At 29.4% G+C, this 15985-nt stretch overlaps 1 long non-coding RNA gene across 1 annotated transcript; it reads left to right on the top strand.

Moving 5' to 3' along the window:
- Positions 1 to 13652: 13652 nt before the first annotated feature.
- LOC123290667 lies at positions 13653 to 14583 on the top strand. Its single transcript, XR_006534889.1, has 3 exons — positions 13653 to 13714; positions 14391 to 14471; positions 14536 to 14583. It is a non-coding gene; the product is annotated as an uncharacterized LOC123290667 (long non-coding RNA).
- The last annotated feature ends 1402 nt before the right edge of the window (positions 14584 to 15985 follow it).

Consider the following 15985-nt stretch of genomic DNA (forward strand, 5'->3'; position numbering starts at 1 on the left):
GAAATAAATAATAATTATTACACCTTATTTATCATGAATCAATCTTAAATAAGGTCTGAGTAGTTTTTATACATAGAATTTATAGTGTAACATAAGTTGTTTTGAAAAAATTCCAACTTCAATGTGAACTTAAATTGAAGTTAGAATTAAATGAGTTAAGTAATCTATTAAACAAAAATTTATGTAAAAAATTAAAAAAACAAGTCCAGCAGTTTACATAGGGACTTCTGTCGGGACCCATTATTGGGATGATATGAGCCGGTCTAGATTTTAATGGATCCCGACTGTTGAGTTGCTAGGTAAACTGATGGACTTGTTTTTTACCTTTCAGTTTATATTTAACGCCGCCGGGTTTTTTGATTTTGTCAATTAATTTTTTTATTTTACACTTTTTAGTTGTGATTTTCAAATGCCTATTCAATGATACCCCACTTACCTTAGTTCGCCGACTTTCATTTTCAGCCCATGCATGTATGTTTGGTCTTTTGAGATACTGTAGAGACCAAACACGAGAGCCGATGATTATTACGTCAATCCATTGGTTAATTTAATAGCTATTCAATAATATCCCACTCGCCTTTCTTCTTCACAATATGTAGTGTCTGGTGTGCACCATTTTGAATTTTCATTAATGCCATATATTCAGTAGCACTCGCAAAGGTAAAGAGAAATCAATTGACGTAAGAATCATCAAAATTGGCCCACGCGTTCAGTCTCTAGTGTGCCACGTAAGAACACACATACATATATAGACTGTTAAACATACAACCACTCATTTGCATCGCACAGTCGGGTAAGAATTAACCTTGTCGGAAAAGGGGAAGGCCATCGGCTAGGCTAGCAGTCATTTTGTTTAATAAACTACTAATGTCTCTACTAATTAAAGCCAATTAGTCATTTGATGGGGAAAAATTCTGGTTCGATCTTTTAAACGATAAAAAATTAATACTTGGAGACATGATTGCAGTCTGAGGAGGAAGATCTCAACGCCTATTTGGGCCTCAATTGAAGTATATCTCCGATGGGTTAAATCCATTTGTTATGGATTGCATAACCCATCGTATACATACTTCAAATCATACATAATAAAAAAAAAATAATATAAGAATAAGCCACCGTTTGAGACTGTCTGACAAATTCTTGTTAAAACTGCTATTATAACTTTATTCTTCTTTTGTTGAGATCTGAGCGTATTAGACGTTTCTACTTATACTATTAAATCTTAAAACGAGTCACTTTCGCAGTACTTATGAGTTAAGTCTTTTGCAGCCAACGAACGGCTACGGTATACGTTTTACGGCCTTAAGAATATTATATGTGCTAATTTTACATAGAAATGTTGTTATACGGCCTAGATTTTAAATGTAGCTGAATTGTAGGACAGATATATTATTATAAGAAAGAGGTTGAAAACATCAGTGAATTAGTATAATAAAATCTTAAAAAGCAATGACCGAAAAGCTTTGAAGTTTAAAATGGTATACAAGATCTAGTAACAAAACATTAATAAAAAATGAATAAGTTAATGTTGACAAACAAACAAAAATAAATAATTCGATGAGTTGAAAAAATTACGCTTTGTGGCTCGAGCTTGTATGGCCGAACTGGCTAAGGCGCTTGGCATGAATTAAAGGGGTCCTGGTGCAAGTGTTTTTCAATTCTTTTTAATTAAGTTTGCTCGACATATTATTATGTTTATAGTTCACTTTTGTTTTATTTTTAATTAAAAAAAGAGATTGAAAGTCACATTAAAATAAAGTTCCGAAAAATTGTAGTTTTAGTCTAGCTTGTTGGATATGCCCCCAAAGTTCTGTTATTAGATAGTTTTAAGGGGTAAATAAGAATTGTTATATGTTACATGGAGAAAAACAGTTAATATTTTATTAAGTCAAAATATATGGTAAGATATTACATAGTGTAATGAATGTATTTTAATATGTATTAGAGTTAAATGTTATTGGAAAAGCACTGTTTAGGAGCTAAAAGTGAAATTGAAAAAATCCGAATTTTTTTTGTTTATTATTTCACCCGTCGTTCAAAAGAAGCAGGATAATCTTTAATTTTCAGCTGCCCGTAAATTGATTAGTCTACAAGCCTTTCTTCATTCTGGCTGCTGGGCTAGTATGATTTACTGAATCGCTAGTAATTGCTAGTATTGATTTACAATATATCCTAGAATCTATAGTTTCTAGCTTAAGTTTTACCTATTACGCATCATCTTATTAATTAAATACATCGAAATATATAAACAATTTACATCGTTTCTTAAATGGGAAAATCTTATATAAAAAACCATTGAAAAACCATCTAAAATTAACCTAAGTTGGACGGATAAGCCGCCCCTAAAACTTAAAGAAAAATATATACAATTTAGATTACACCCGCATGCCGCATGATGTCGATTACATTTGGTTGTAAAAGCTTCCCCCCAAAAATGCGATTTACTATATAGTATTTCCGCTAGGATTACTGTTATATAGATAATTTTTCAATGAGCTTTTTTATGATACTTGGAAAAACAATAGCTAATATACTAACTTTAGGTATAACACAGTTTGGGTAACTGACTATGATTATCTGTTCTCATGATTTATATAAATAATATCTACGTGAATAATTGATTAATTTTGTAATGATTATCAAAAGTAAGATTCCTCAAATTTTGAAATAATACAAGAAAACTCAAGCGAAACTTAAAATTCAAAACATGGTTGATGCAAGATCACTAACAAGACTCGATTTACAAAGACCAAGACTGACATAATTTTTGCAAGTCCAAGATCAAGACCTAGACCAAGACTATTCAACTCTACAAGACCAAGACATATTTTTGCAAGACCAAGGCCAAGATAACTACGGTCTTGGTCTTGATCTTGGCCCCGCTTATCACTAGTATATTTATGAAGATATTCAATATAAACACAGAAGAATTAAGTAGGAAAAATAATCCTTTGATTATTCGTCGAGTTTTCCGTTTTGTATATTCATAAACTTAATAGTGATTAGTTATTATTATCATTTGTCGTGTACATGAAGTATTATACTTTTATTTATGATGTTTACAAAAGAGCAATGGAGGGTGGGTTGGTGGATTGATAAAAGAGAAATAATAGCTGCATTATATTATCTCTCAATATTATATATTGAAAAGTTGAAAACGTTGTGATATGAAGAACTTGTTTCATGAATTATTATTTAAAATATTTTTTAATAAAATAGAAAAAATCATAGTGTATAGAATATTGTTTCATTGTTTCATTTATGTTTGAACAAAGTTACATGTTTGTACAGAAACAAGTAATTGTACATTATTACATATTAAATCTGGATGTTTGTACCATCACACCGAAAGCTAGTACGCCACACACCCACTTATATATTTTTGAAGTATACTTTTTTAGATTATATAAAAATGATCAGAGTGATTTTTTAGGCTTGCGCGCGCACAGAGTAACGCGAAAACTACATGTTGAAGCAAGTAACAATTTTTTATAACTCTATGAAGTTAGTCGATAATCGAAATATCACTCTAAATAGACAAGGAATAGATAAGTACAGATTAAGTATCATGAACATAATAGATAAGATAATACACGTAATATAGAAGCTCGTTACTCTTGTCCATTATGTACTAAATTACAGGAGTGATTAACAAAGTTTGATTAACAAAGTCCACAATTCTGGGTGGACAAACGTGGATAAATTGTTGCATTAGGAATGGCATTTTCACTTTGTGAAAATTCGAATTTGGAGGTGCTGAAGTAAATTTTAACTTTCTCATAACTTAAAATTAAAGGGCGAACAGAAAATTTTGGGTAGACAAATTATTTCCAAACGATTGACATCTACATTTTAGAAAAATTTGCATCTGGGGGTGCTGATGTAAACTTATAATTGTGCCGTAGCTTTCAATGGTGGACAAACGAAATTTTTGGGTGGAAAAATATGAAAAGTTTGGATGTTCTATTTCCACAGGAGTGCTAGACAATATTTTAGAAAAAAGCTTGCAACAATCGAAGTTAAAACCAGTATAGGTAGTCACTGTAAACTAGACGCCTTAGTTCTGGCTAAGACCTGTGGAAGGGCTGGCAAACCAAAACTTAATTTATAAGACTAAGGCAAGGGTTGGAAACTTGTTTTACTAGCCTTGGTAATAGGCAATCCAAGGCCTGATTCAGTAGCCTTGGCTTGTAAATCAAGTCTTGTATTTCACTGGCTAATAAATAATAAAGGCTCGATTTTCAGCCGAGTATTTGAGGATGGGAAAACGCTGGCAAATATAAGCTATGAGGCTTTGGCAAACACTGCCCATCAAAAATTTAGACTATTAGATTTAGTTGAATTTTGCACAACGACTACAAGTTATGATATTTTCTAATTGGATATCGTTGCACCCGATAAATTCTAGAATGCAGCATTATTGTAATTTTTCATAATTTTTAAAGGGCTATTACCAGTTAAATTTAATAAATTCAGAAGAAAACTCTTTGGTTGTAGGAAAGTTGAAGGAAACAAATTTTACGACTAATTTATTATATCAAACTTTTTCTTTATTATTACGAAATTAACAAAGATATTTACAATTTTAATGTTCTGATACAAACAACTTTAAGAGCATTTGGTTAGTATACGTATAATACTTATATAATCTGAATCAATCTTTTCTTTAATTCATCTACACTGTTAACTAACTTTTATTTTATGAAAGTATAAATACATAAAATAGTGTAGTTTAAATTGATTTCAGCAATTTTAAACTTTTTTTTTTGGATTGATACTTAATGCATCAGAATCATACAATTTTTTCAGTTTTTGTTCGTCAAATGTTAAGTATATCATATACGATTCATTTTTATATAAAATTTCAACACTATCAGATATTTCATCATACATCGAATCAATAAGCACTTGACGCTTAAAACTATTAATATGCTCATAGCCAAATATACCAGCCGATTTAAAAACTATTGACGAAGCTATTGGTTTCAAACCTAATTTCTTCAATTCTTTTAAAACAAAATTATGTGGAATAATTGGTACAGTCCAAATAATTAATTTCATTGTCCGCTTCATTAAACTCTCAATAGGTATATGGTAACCGTTGATTGCCAAATTTTTATATGTTCCAATTAAAAATTGTACATCCTCTTTAGATTCTAAATATATGCATATTTTATTTGTTGGTATGCGTGAAATAAAATGAATTTTTTTCGGATCAATTTTATGAGATAAGTTTATTACATAATCCTTTAACGATAAACCCATTATTTCGCTTAGAATAATAGCATTCGATTTTGTGGGAAATATTGCTGGATCCGATTTAGAATCCGTTGATGAAGATGATATTGTCGATTGATCGGATGATGATTCAGGTTGTAAATTATTAAATGATTTTGGTAAAATTTGGTGATGAACTGATATATGTTGACTTAATCTATTTGAAATGGGCGCCATAATCATTTCTTTAGCTTCCTACAAATTGTATAAAAAAATTGAATTAATTACTACGAAGTTTTAGTGTAAGTATGCATTAAAAAATATGGCAGAAAGTCTACTGAAGCAGGATGCAGTTTTACTATAAAAAATGCATATTTTTATTGGATAACTTTATTAACATTTTATATGTATCAATGTGAAGTAATTTATTAAAATGGATATCAATTTATTTAATTGCAATCATTTAATATGTATATATTACATATTAATTAATTAATAAAAAATTCGTAGCGCAGGAGTTGCACGAGCTACCTAAGCGAATTCCCCCAGAGATTGAAAAAATAACACATTTTTCTTAAAATCGAATGTTGCATTTTTAATTTTTCAAGAATTTTTATTTCGAAAGCTAAGCGTCTAGAGAAAAAATCACAATAGTACTTTTTTGCTTAAAACTGATCAAAAGTATTTTTTATTTTGAAAAAATTCATAATTTTTTACTTTGCACAACCCTTTATCCAAGCCTTGTTTACCTGGCTAATGGCTAAGTTAAACGAAAAAATTCGCAAAGTAAAAAAAAAACGGTTTTCTTGGGATTAAAAAAAAGGTGACGGCCAATGCTAAAAAAATAAATTAGGAAGTTAAAACCTATCGATTAACGATGGTACGTCCGATTTGGATGCGTAGGTGCCGAGAAAACTTGAAAAATCAGCGAAAAAAGTCGATTTTATATTTGCTTGTAACTGTTTTTCTTTTTCGATTTTAAAGTTGATATATAGTGAAGTTATGAGTAATTGGTTCACAAATCTTCAGCTTTTTTTGGCAAAACATTTTCAAAATTTTTCGAAATATCGCATTTTTTCCAAAAACGACACATTTCGTAAAAACTTTTCTCTTTCCTCTCGAGGGACTATGGTCGCTCTACCATAATCCCTCGACCAAGGGGATAGTTTTTACGAAAAGGTGTCCTTTTTCGAAAAAATATCTCAAAAGATTTGTGAATCTGTTACTCATAACTTCACTATATATCAACTTTTAAATCGAAAAAGAAAAAAAGTTAAAAGTAAATGTAAAAACGGCTATTTTCAGACGTCAATCGATAGTTTTTTTTGGGATCTAGAACTTTATCATTTATTTTTCTGTCATTGAACGCTAAATTTTTTTTTAATCGCAAGATTTTTTTGACTTTTGATTAGCCGTAAGCAAAAAACGCTTGTTTTCTTCCATTACAACGTATTTTTTTGTTTTCTGATAGCAATTTTGTCAAATTTAACTTTGGGCCTCCGCAGATTAACTGGATTAATCATATTATCATGCTCTATAATTATGCTTAATTCCTATTCTATTAATATTCTATTTACACGATTTGTTACTTTTTCACAGATTTTTTCGATTAAAAAAATGTCATCTAACAATATTGATTTATTTATTATAGAATTAGAAAATAAAACACATACCTTATTAGCTGCTATAAGAAACGATAGTAAATTGAAAATCGGCTTGATCGCAATCAATTCACAGATAATTACAGGTTTTTGATATTGAAATATAAAATTGAGTTTACATTTTTACACATATGCTTATAATAATGAAATTTGGAGTGTAATGAAACATTTAAATTAAACATATCAAATTATAAACACAATTTTTCGATGATTCGTTCAAAAATAGTGTACCTATACCACTTAAAATATTTCTTTTTGTTAAAATGGATTACATCATACAGATATGATCTAAACGAATTGTTAACAAACAAAAATAGTTTAGAAAATATTGTATTGGTGCAATAAACGAACCTAGAATTTTTTGATTCTTATGAATTAATTGTTTGCTGGGGTATTGGGTACCGGTTTTTTGCATTGGCTTCAGAAAGTTGTCGTAAAAAAGTCTATATGGTTTAAAGTGAAACTTTTCAGTTTTAACTCCCCGCACCGTTTGAGTGAAAGAGTTTATGTCGTAAAGTTTTAAAAGATTTAAAAAGGTCAAAATGCTTAAGTAACTCGAAATTTATAATTTTTATTAATAAACTCTTTTATGCACCTCCCTCTCCCTTCCAGGGGCCTGAAAGACTCTCAAAATAAAATAGACCATTTTTTGCAAATTAAGACTTTCATTGACGTATAAGAGAGTTTTTGGTTAAGAGACGTATAAGAGGATAAAATATAAACATTTTGAATTAAAATTCGAAAGCAGCGACCCCAAAATTGCAAAAAAAAGGTATTTATATACTTTGTCAATTTTTTATTTAATATTATCAATTTTTAGGACGTGGCTGGAAATGAACCTCCATCAGACCCTTCTCGTGTGGTCTGGACAATCCTTCTCTTAATGACCAAGTGTTGATATGGCATTAATCCCAACTAATAATTTCATCGTCGTTTCCAAAGAAAACCGTGATTTAAAAAAAAAAAAATTCACTCGGGCCTTTTAACATCTTCGTTGACTCCAATGATCAAAATATAGGGAGCTTTCGTGCTTTGGCGGTTGGTCTTATATACCAAATAATTAAATTCTGGACTAATTTTTTACTTTTTAGTGCATATTTATTTGTTTTGGAAGAGTTTTTCTTTTGAAGTCGGTGTTCTTTTGCTAAAAGTTTCTTTTTTTTAATTAAAAATTTATTTAGTTTTTCTTTCTTTTTTTTATTAAAATAAAAAACTCCCGGAATAACGTACTAACCCGTAAAAATGGTTAGTTTATATTTTATTATAAATGATAAATTACCCTTTCAAATAATATATTTTATTTATAGTTACTTCATTTAAGGTTAAACTTCAATCATTTTTAATATGAAAACCTTTACTAAAAACATAAAAACTATTACTTTTAAACCTATTTATTAAAAACTATTACTTTTTAAAACTGTGGAAATTGTGCCGAAAAACTAAATATGAGCCCTCTATAAGTAAAGTAAACAACTTACAGTCTATATTTAAACGAGTTATCTATATGCCGTATTATGCATTGACAATATTCACAAACACACACTGTTAGTGCAGAAATTCATTCATAGATGCCTTTATGTCTACAATAGTAACATCATGGAGGTTATAAAGAAGGAGAACAACGATCGCAATAGAAAATTTTATCCCCAAAATATGGACAAAATAAGTGAAGCGCTGGGATCGCTAAGTTGTCTCATTAAATGCGGGCTGTTGTGCGCTAATATACTACTTACCGACGACAGCGCGGCTGGTGGCTGAAAATGAACTATAAATTCTACAAATTTTCAGGGACAGGTGCGCTAATGCTTTAGTACATAGCGATCGTTCTCTTTCTTTATAACCTTCATTAGTAACATAATGAACAAAATAAGCGAGGAGCACATGACAGTAAAACTGACAAAACCATATATAGTAGAGTAAAATTACGCAATGTGTATGGATTAAAAGTTCGGGCAGCGAAACTTTGGAGTTTTTCTTTTCACACCAAAATAAGTATTTTTTGAAATTCCTTACTTTCCCGGAGTGGTCCAACATGTCTAACCAACAAAATGGCGTCAAAAATGGAATTTTTTTCAGAAATTTTGTTATTTTTATTTTGTATTCGCAAGAGGAGACATCGGTGCATATCCAAATTTGGTAGGTTTGTAGTCAATGTTAAAAGCTACTCCTCATATTTTTTTGTGGAGGTTTCGTCCCTTTCCCTGCCAGTTATATATACATATATATGTATACATACATATGGTAAAATAGTTCATTTGACTGTAACCTCTAAAAATATTTGATTGATTTTAATGAAACTAATACCAATAGTAGGTTTCATTACTTACAGCTTTCGGTTAAAATAGCGAAATCCGTTAAATAGTTCGGCCTAAATTTCCAATTTAGTGAATTGTTATAATGGCTGCCATTTTATGCCATTTTGTCCTACAGGGTTAAATTTTTTTAAACTGTAGCATTTTTTATTATCTTTCGATTTTATCATAAGTTGCAGCCCGTAAAATGACTCCTATTTCCATATTTTTACGAAAAACGGAAAATTTTCACACATTCAACACTTTCTGGAAATAATTGTTTGGGGGATGTATGGATTAGCTTTGAGGAGTGTTTTTTGTTTGACCAAAATATCTGTCACACCAGTCAAAACTAAAAAAATCCTGACAAAAAATATTTCTGCCAGGATAAACCAGGACTTGTCCAAGGATCAACATTATTTAGATTGATCCAACTAAATTTTGCGCTCCTGAACACGATTACAATAAAACTACATAGATACGGTCGAAAAATTCGTAAAAAACTCAACAAATAATTTTTGGAAAAAAAAATTATAAATATTAAATCGTAATCACGTCAAGAAAGATAATTGTTTAAAATGAATTAACCACGGGGAAATTGACAATAAAAAGCTAAAATCAATCTTTGATCATTCGTTCCTTTCTTTATTAATACTTCTTCAGAAACTAAAAAGTTTTTTACAAAATTATAAGTATACCTTAAATATTCAGCTAAAACAAACAACATAAAATCAAGAAATTACCTTGATCATTCATATGAAATTTGGTGGGTTCTTGCTAGGAAAGTTCCATATTTATGATACTTTAATGTCTAATTGTAATAATATTCAAAAATTAAACTTCGTGACTATACTTTTGTTAAAGAATATAGCCAACCACAAAACTGGGCATCATAAATTTGAAAGCTGAAAGCTCGTTTGAAGTGAATACAAACAATTAAAACAAAAAACAAGTGAAAACAAACAACTAAACTGAGTTAATTGTTGAAATACCATGTATAGAAAAAGTTGAGTCTCAATGCTTGCATTTTTTTGAGAATTGGAAGAGTTTAAAAAACTAACGCAATTATCGTGGCCTTTTGCTACACTAGTTGTAGCTACCCACAAATTTTCAACTCCCTATCTTTTATAGTTTTGGAGAGTAAAATAAACCAAAGTTTTGTCTAAATTTGTGCCCAAGCGAATAAACAGTTACGTTAACAGTTAGAGTCGTATGTGAACGAAAAAAAATGTTTTTATTCGCGACTTATTCGGTAATATAAATAGATAGATAGTGTTTAGCCTCTTAGGATATCAACTCAGTGGAAGTATTCTCACAAAATAGACAAAATTATCAATGTCTATGAAAATGCACTCAATTCATCGTAATTATTTTTGCATTCATAAACTATTAAATAGAAAACTATTTCTTTGAACTATTTAAAAATTACTTATAAAGAAAAAACTATGTATAATAAGCTCGCAGAACACATGACGTATATTACCTATAAGTATGTATGAATAAAATTAAAGTTTTGTTAATAAAACATATCGATAATTTTAATTTACTGGAAAATTGTTTTATTAAAGTTTATACCCATTTTATTGATGCAAGAACTTCACTAGCAATATATATGTTACAGTCAAAATTCTAAGCTAGTCAAAAGTAATTTTAACTAAAAAAACAAGCTAAAGTAGTTTTACATGAAAATCATTGGTTAATAGTTTATTTAACTGTAAATTTGTGTTCAAAAGTGGTTTTGACTGACGATTCTGGTCAAAACTAGTTCTAATCAGTAGAAGGGAACCCCCGTGAATCTCTGGTCAAAAAAACTCGGTAAAAACAACTTGGCACAAAAACAATCGGATGCCAAAAGAACTAGGTACAAAAATAACGCGCGTAAACACTCCGACTGTATTTACTCACTGATCCACGGGTGAGACATGCCTTTAATTGGGTAGAATAATGATTATTATTTTTGACTTTTTGGTTAACCCTGTGATTGCGTTCATTCACTGATCTTCGAAGGAGTCGTTTTTGTAATGAGTTGTTTTTTACTTGTGCGAATTTGTTTTTATCGGAATTGCATTGACTGAGTTTTTTGACATGTAACTTGGCGAGAGAGTCAATCATATTTACTTTCAATTGTCTGGAATGGAAATAATAGTGTTCTATTTATACATTTAATATTGCCAAATTGTCACAAAGGTTGGATATTATAACTGATGCAAAGAGAAAGTAACAAGTACTTTACTGTCAGGAACAGTAAGTAACGAAAAAAGGCAATTACGTTATAATTTTTCTTGTTGCTTATTAACTTCAGTTAAAGTTAAAATAACTGTTGTAAAAGGAAACAAAAACAGTTAGTCAAAACTACTTTCTAACTGACCTCAAACAAAAAGGGGGAGGTTCTCAATTCGACTATATTTTTTTATATGTTTTTTGCCACATAACTTGAGACTGGGAAAACCGATTTTGATGATTCTTTTTCTGTTTGAAAACTGGTGCTTCCCGTGGGGTTCCATTTTGGCCCACTTCTGACAATGGCATCCATCAGAAAATCATTTAAGTCTTGAATTTGCATTAAGTATGTGCGCGACAAATGGACGAATAACTCAATGTCACGCCAACCGATTTCGATAATTCTTTTTTTAAGTGATAGATTTGTTAGTGTACTTCAAACTCACAAATAATAAAAAATATTTTAACAAAAAAAAAACCGACTTCGAAAAATAAAACTCTTCCAAAACAAATTAATATGCACTAAAAATGAAATAAGTAATTCTCCTAAGTAAAATGAAAAAAACAATATTAGACTACTTAAAAGTCAATCAAACTATTACGATTATATAATGTAGTTACAATTATTGCAATTTTTGGAGTGGGTGTCAGCCAAGGAAAGAACTGTGACAGAACAGTTTGCTACATTAACTTGGCTGACACCGCACCGACTTAAAAAATAACAATAATTGTAACTACATTATATTATCGTAATAATTTGATTGACTTTTAAGTAGTCTAATATTTTTTATTTCATTTTACTTACGAGAACTCTAAAAAATATTTTGATTATTGTTTGTTATTCAGAAGAATACGCAATTATTTTTTTACTTTTTAGTGCATATTATTTTGTTTTGGAAGAGTTTTATTTTTTTAAGTCGTTTTTTTTTTTGTTAAAAGTTTTTTATTTTGACTAATTGGACAACTTAGTACTTTTGACTGTTATTTCAGTCAAAAGTACTTGTCGAAAGCCTGTGGACAAAAGTACATTTGAAAAGAATGTTTGACCGGTTAATAATTTTGACTGTAACATATATGCTCGCATAGACACATACAGAGACAAAAGCATACTTTTTGAAGTATAAGGAATTTACAATCGTACTCCTGGTGTAAATACACTTTTATATAATGTTGGCCGCATTGGTGAAAAATTTGGATACGGAATGTCTTTTCAAATCCCTGTCCAGGAGGCAAAGAAAATATTTTCCGTGGAAAAAAATGGAAATCACCTCCTTAAAAAGGAATACTATGAATAGTTGCACAAAATAAAATACTGAATAATGTGCAACCCAATTCAGCTCTGTGTGTTGAGTGGCACGGAAGTTCCCAGTTATCTTCACCTGCGTTCCTCTGCTAAGAGCATGTATATGCTAGTCAGGAAAATGTATTTATCTACGCCCGTGAAAAAAGAAGTACTTTTCTCACTCAGTATGGGTGGGAAAAATAGTTCATTACCGCCCTAGCGTGACAATAGTAACTTTTTTAATTTTCTATTTTTCTCATTAAGCCATGACAAATTTTAAATAATAGTTATCGTTTATTTTCACATTTTAGGTACGTTGTGAAAATTTCGCAGGCGTAAATTAATAATGTGGTTATAAAGTAGATTAGGAGGTTCCGAAAAGCTTTTCATGTTTTGGGGTCGTTTGGATCCAGTTCTTGCTCATTGCTCACGTATAGTCTACGTCATAGACAACTAATTATAATATAGATAAGAAACTTGAACTGTTTTTACCATGTGAGTTCCAAAAACTTATCACTCTGTTCAACAGATTTCACTACTGTAGATCAAGTTCTTAATTTATACAGTATAGGCAATGAATATTACAAAAACGTTGTATGTATCACATAAACTTTCTAAATTTCTACAATCATTTTGATCATAGTTGCCTGGTCAAATTTGACAGACTAATACAAAAATTTATCTGAAATAGTGTCAAATAAAATATTAATTAAAAATTAAATAAATATTAGGATGGTTTTTCATTGTTGTGTGAAAGGTTGTGTAAAAACACAGAAGGATATTAGTTTACATGTGATTCCTAAGAATTTTGAGGTAAGTACAAAAATTGTTAACTTGGATAGCAATATTCTTGAAAGACTTAATTTTTCAGAAGTTTAAAAATTGGCCAATAGCGATTGGTCGAACGGACATCAAATACTCGAAACGTGAAAACTATCGTGTCTGCGATTTACATTTCGCCGACGAAATGAAACTCCAGACTTCAACAGGAAAATTGCGAACTAACTTAAAGCCTAATGCTTTTCCTAGCCTCCACTTAAGTAGTAAGTTAAAATCCTTATGTAACTAACGTATGTTTAATTTATTATTGTATGTAGGTCTTATAGAGGAGCCACGAATGTAGACACAATTTGATTATAAGGTAATTTTTATTTATTTTAGGTTCACAATTTTTACATGCAGAGACCTCGAACATAAATTTGAACAAAACTGTATCAAAACGACCTGGTGAGTGGATTTAATTGTTAGATACTAACAATTATAATTTAAAAAGTAAATATAAAAATATAGTAATGAGAATAAAAATAAAACCTAAAGAGATATTAAATATTCATTAATGAATTTTTTAATTTGTTATGTCTACTGAATAAATCGCCATGAAACACAAGTTTATTTCCTTAAACGCTTGGAAAATTTAGCTTTTATTAGCGTTTATTTTAAAGGAGAACTTTTGATAGCGAACCACCATCCAATTCTGTATGATTTTTCATGAGAAGGCATATTTTGCTCATTTACAACCTGTTTGGATTCAATTATACTTTATTAAATCACAAAAAATGGAATTGTTATTGAAATTTAGGAGCTTTTGTACTTTTTCACTATTTGATAACTAAAATCATAATATTATGTATATAAAACATGAGTTTTTTAATTGTTGTTCAAAAAATTTTTAATTAATTTTTATCAATAACGGCAAATTTAAATGATCTCAATTTTTAGGATCGCCTATTGCTTCTACGAGTCGAAAGATTATGGCCATAAATATCGAAGAAGAACAAATTCGACCTGCGTTTCAAATAGGTTTGTTGCCAACCTTGTTTCTTTTTTTTCTATTTTATCAAAAATCTATATTTTATTTTCATAGATTTGAAGAAAAAAATGTATTTACTAAAAGAAGGAAATGTGAGAAGGGTAAAAGAACTATCGAAAACAGCAAGAAAATATTACCATATTGCGAAAGATATGTTAAAACTTGCTCGAAAGTTGAAAGATAAAAATGAAACATATCTTAAAAGATTGGAAAATGCAAACACGGATGCAAACATTTATTAGTTTTAATTTTAGTTGTAAGAAACACGATTTAAAATTTTTATTTGTAAATAGAATGTTTTTATTTTATACAAGGGTGTGGGTTCGGAATGTAAATAATATTTTGAGGGGAATAGATTTAAGATTTGCTACTGATAGGATAAAAAAATTAGCTTTACGTAAATATAAGAAATATAAAATTAGACATAAAAGTATAAACAAAAATAAAAGATTAGTTGTTTAATAAATTTATTTTATAATTTAAAAGCGTGTTTTTTTCTTTAAAATATTTAAATATTTTTTGTTTTACTGTTTTAAGCACATGATTTGGAAAAAAGATATTTGATAGCATTTCAAATAAAAATTTGATACCAAAACATGTTCTAAAACAGTAAAACAAAAAAAAAGTTAAAATTTAAATTGTATTTAGATTTGGCATTGAGTATTTTAAAAAAGGCGGTCAATTGATTGAAGCGCTGTCTGGTGAACAGAGTGAGAACTAAATCTCAAGTTTCCTTGGTGATGATAGAGATGCCTATCTATAGTATAATATAAATATTTATTATCTATGGTCTACGTCTAGTATTTATTTTGTAAACAGGCCACGAAATTTGACTACTATAATTTAATATATTTAAACATACCCTTCTTCATAAAAAAAGACTTTAGTCAAACATTTCTATCGATCTATTGAATGAAAAAATTTTCAAACAAAAGTTATATATATATATATATATATATATATATATATATATATATATATATATATATGTAGGAACTGTCACAGTGGTGAAGAGGATAGACAATGTCTCATCTTCTCTGTCACTGCCCAGCTCTTGCCATGAGGTGATGGATTAAAAAATTTTCGCACAATTATTGCAACGTTATGCCGAGCAATTTTTCTTTAGATTTTTGCCAAAGGGGCTTAGAGTGGAGAACCTCCGCTTTACCATATATATATATATATATATGGTATTATATATATATTTACCATATATATATATATATATATATATATATATATATATATATATATATATATATATATATATATATATGGTATATATATGTATATATGTATATATTACGTACATTAGCCCTTTGTTCGATTTTTTTTCGGGGTTTTAATTTTTGAACTTTATTTTTTTAAAATTATTTTGGAGTTAGTGTAAAATAGAAAGAAAAATTTCATACATCATTCTATTATAGTACAGAATGTGGAGGTCTGGTCCCGGAATTAAGCACATAAGTGATAACTAGCGAAAATCTGACATCACTGCTGAAAA

The sequence above is a fragment of the Chrysoperla carnea genome, chromosome 1 (genome assembly GCF_905475395.1).
Source record: "Chrysoperla carnea chromosome 1, inChrCarn1.1, whole genome shotgun sequence".
NCBI classification, from domain to species: Eukaryota; Metazoa; Arthropoda; class Insecta; order Neuroptera; family Chrysopidae; genus Chrysoperla; species Chrysoperla carnea.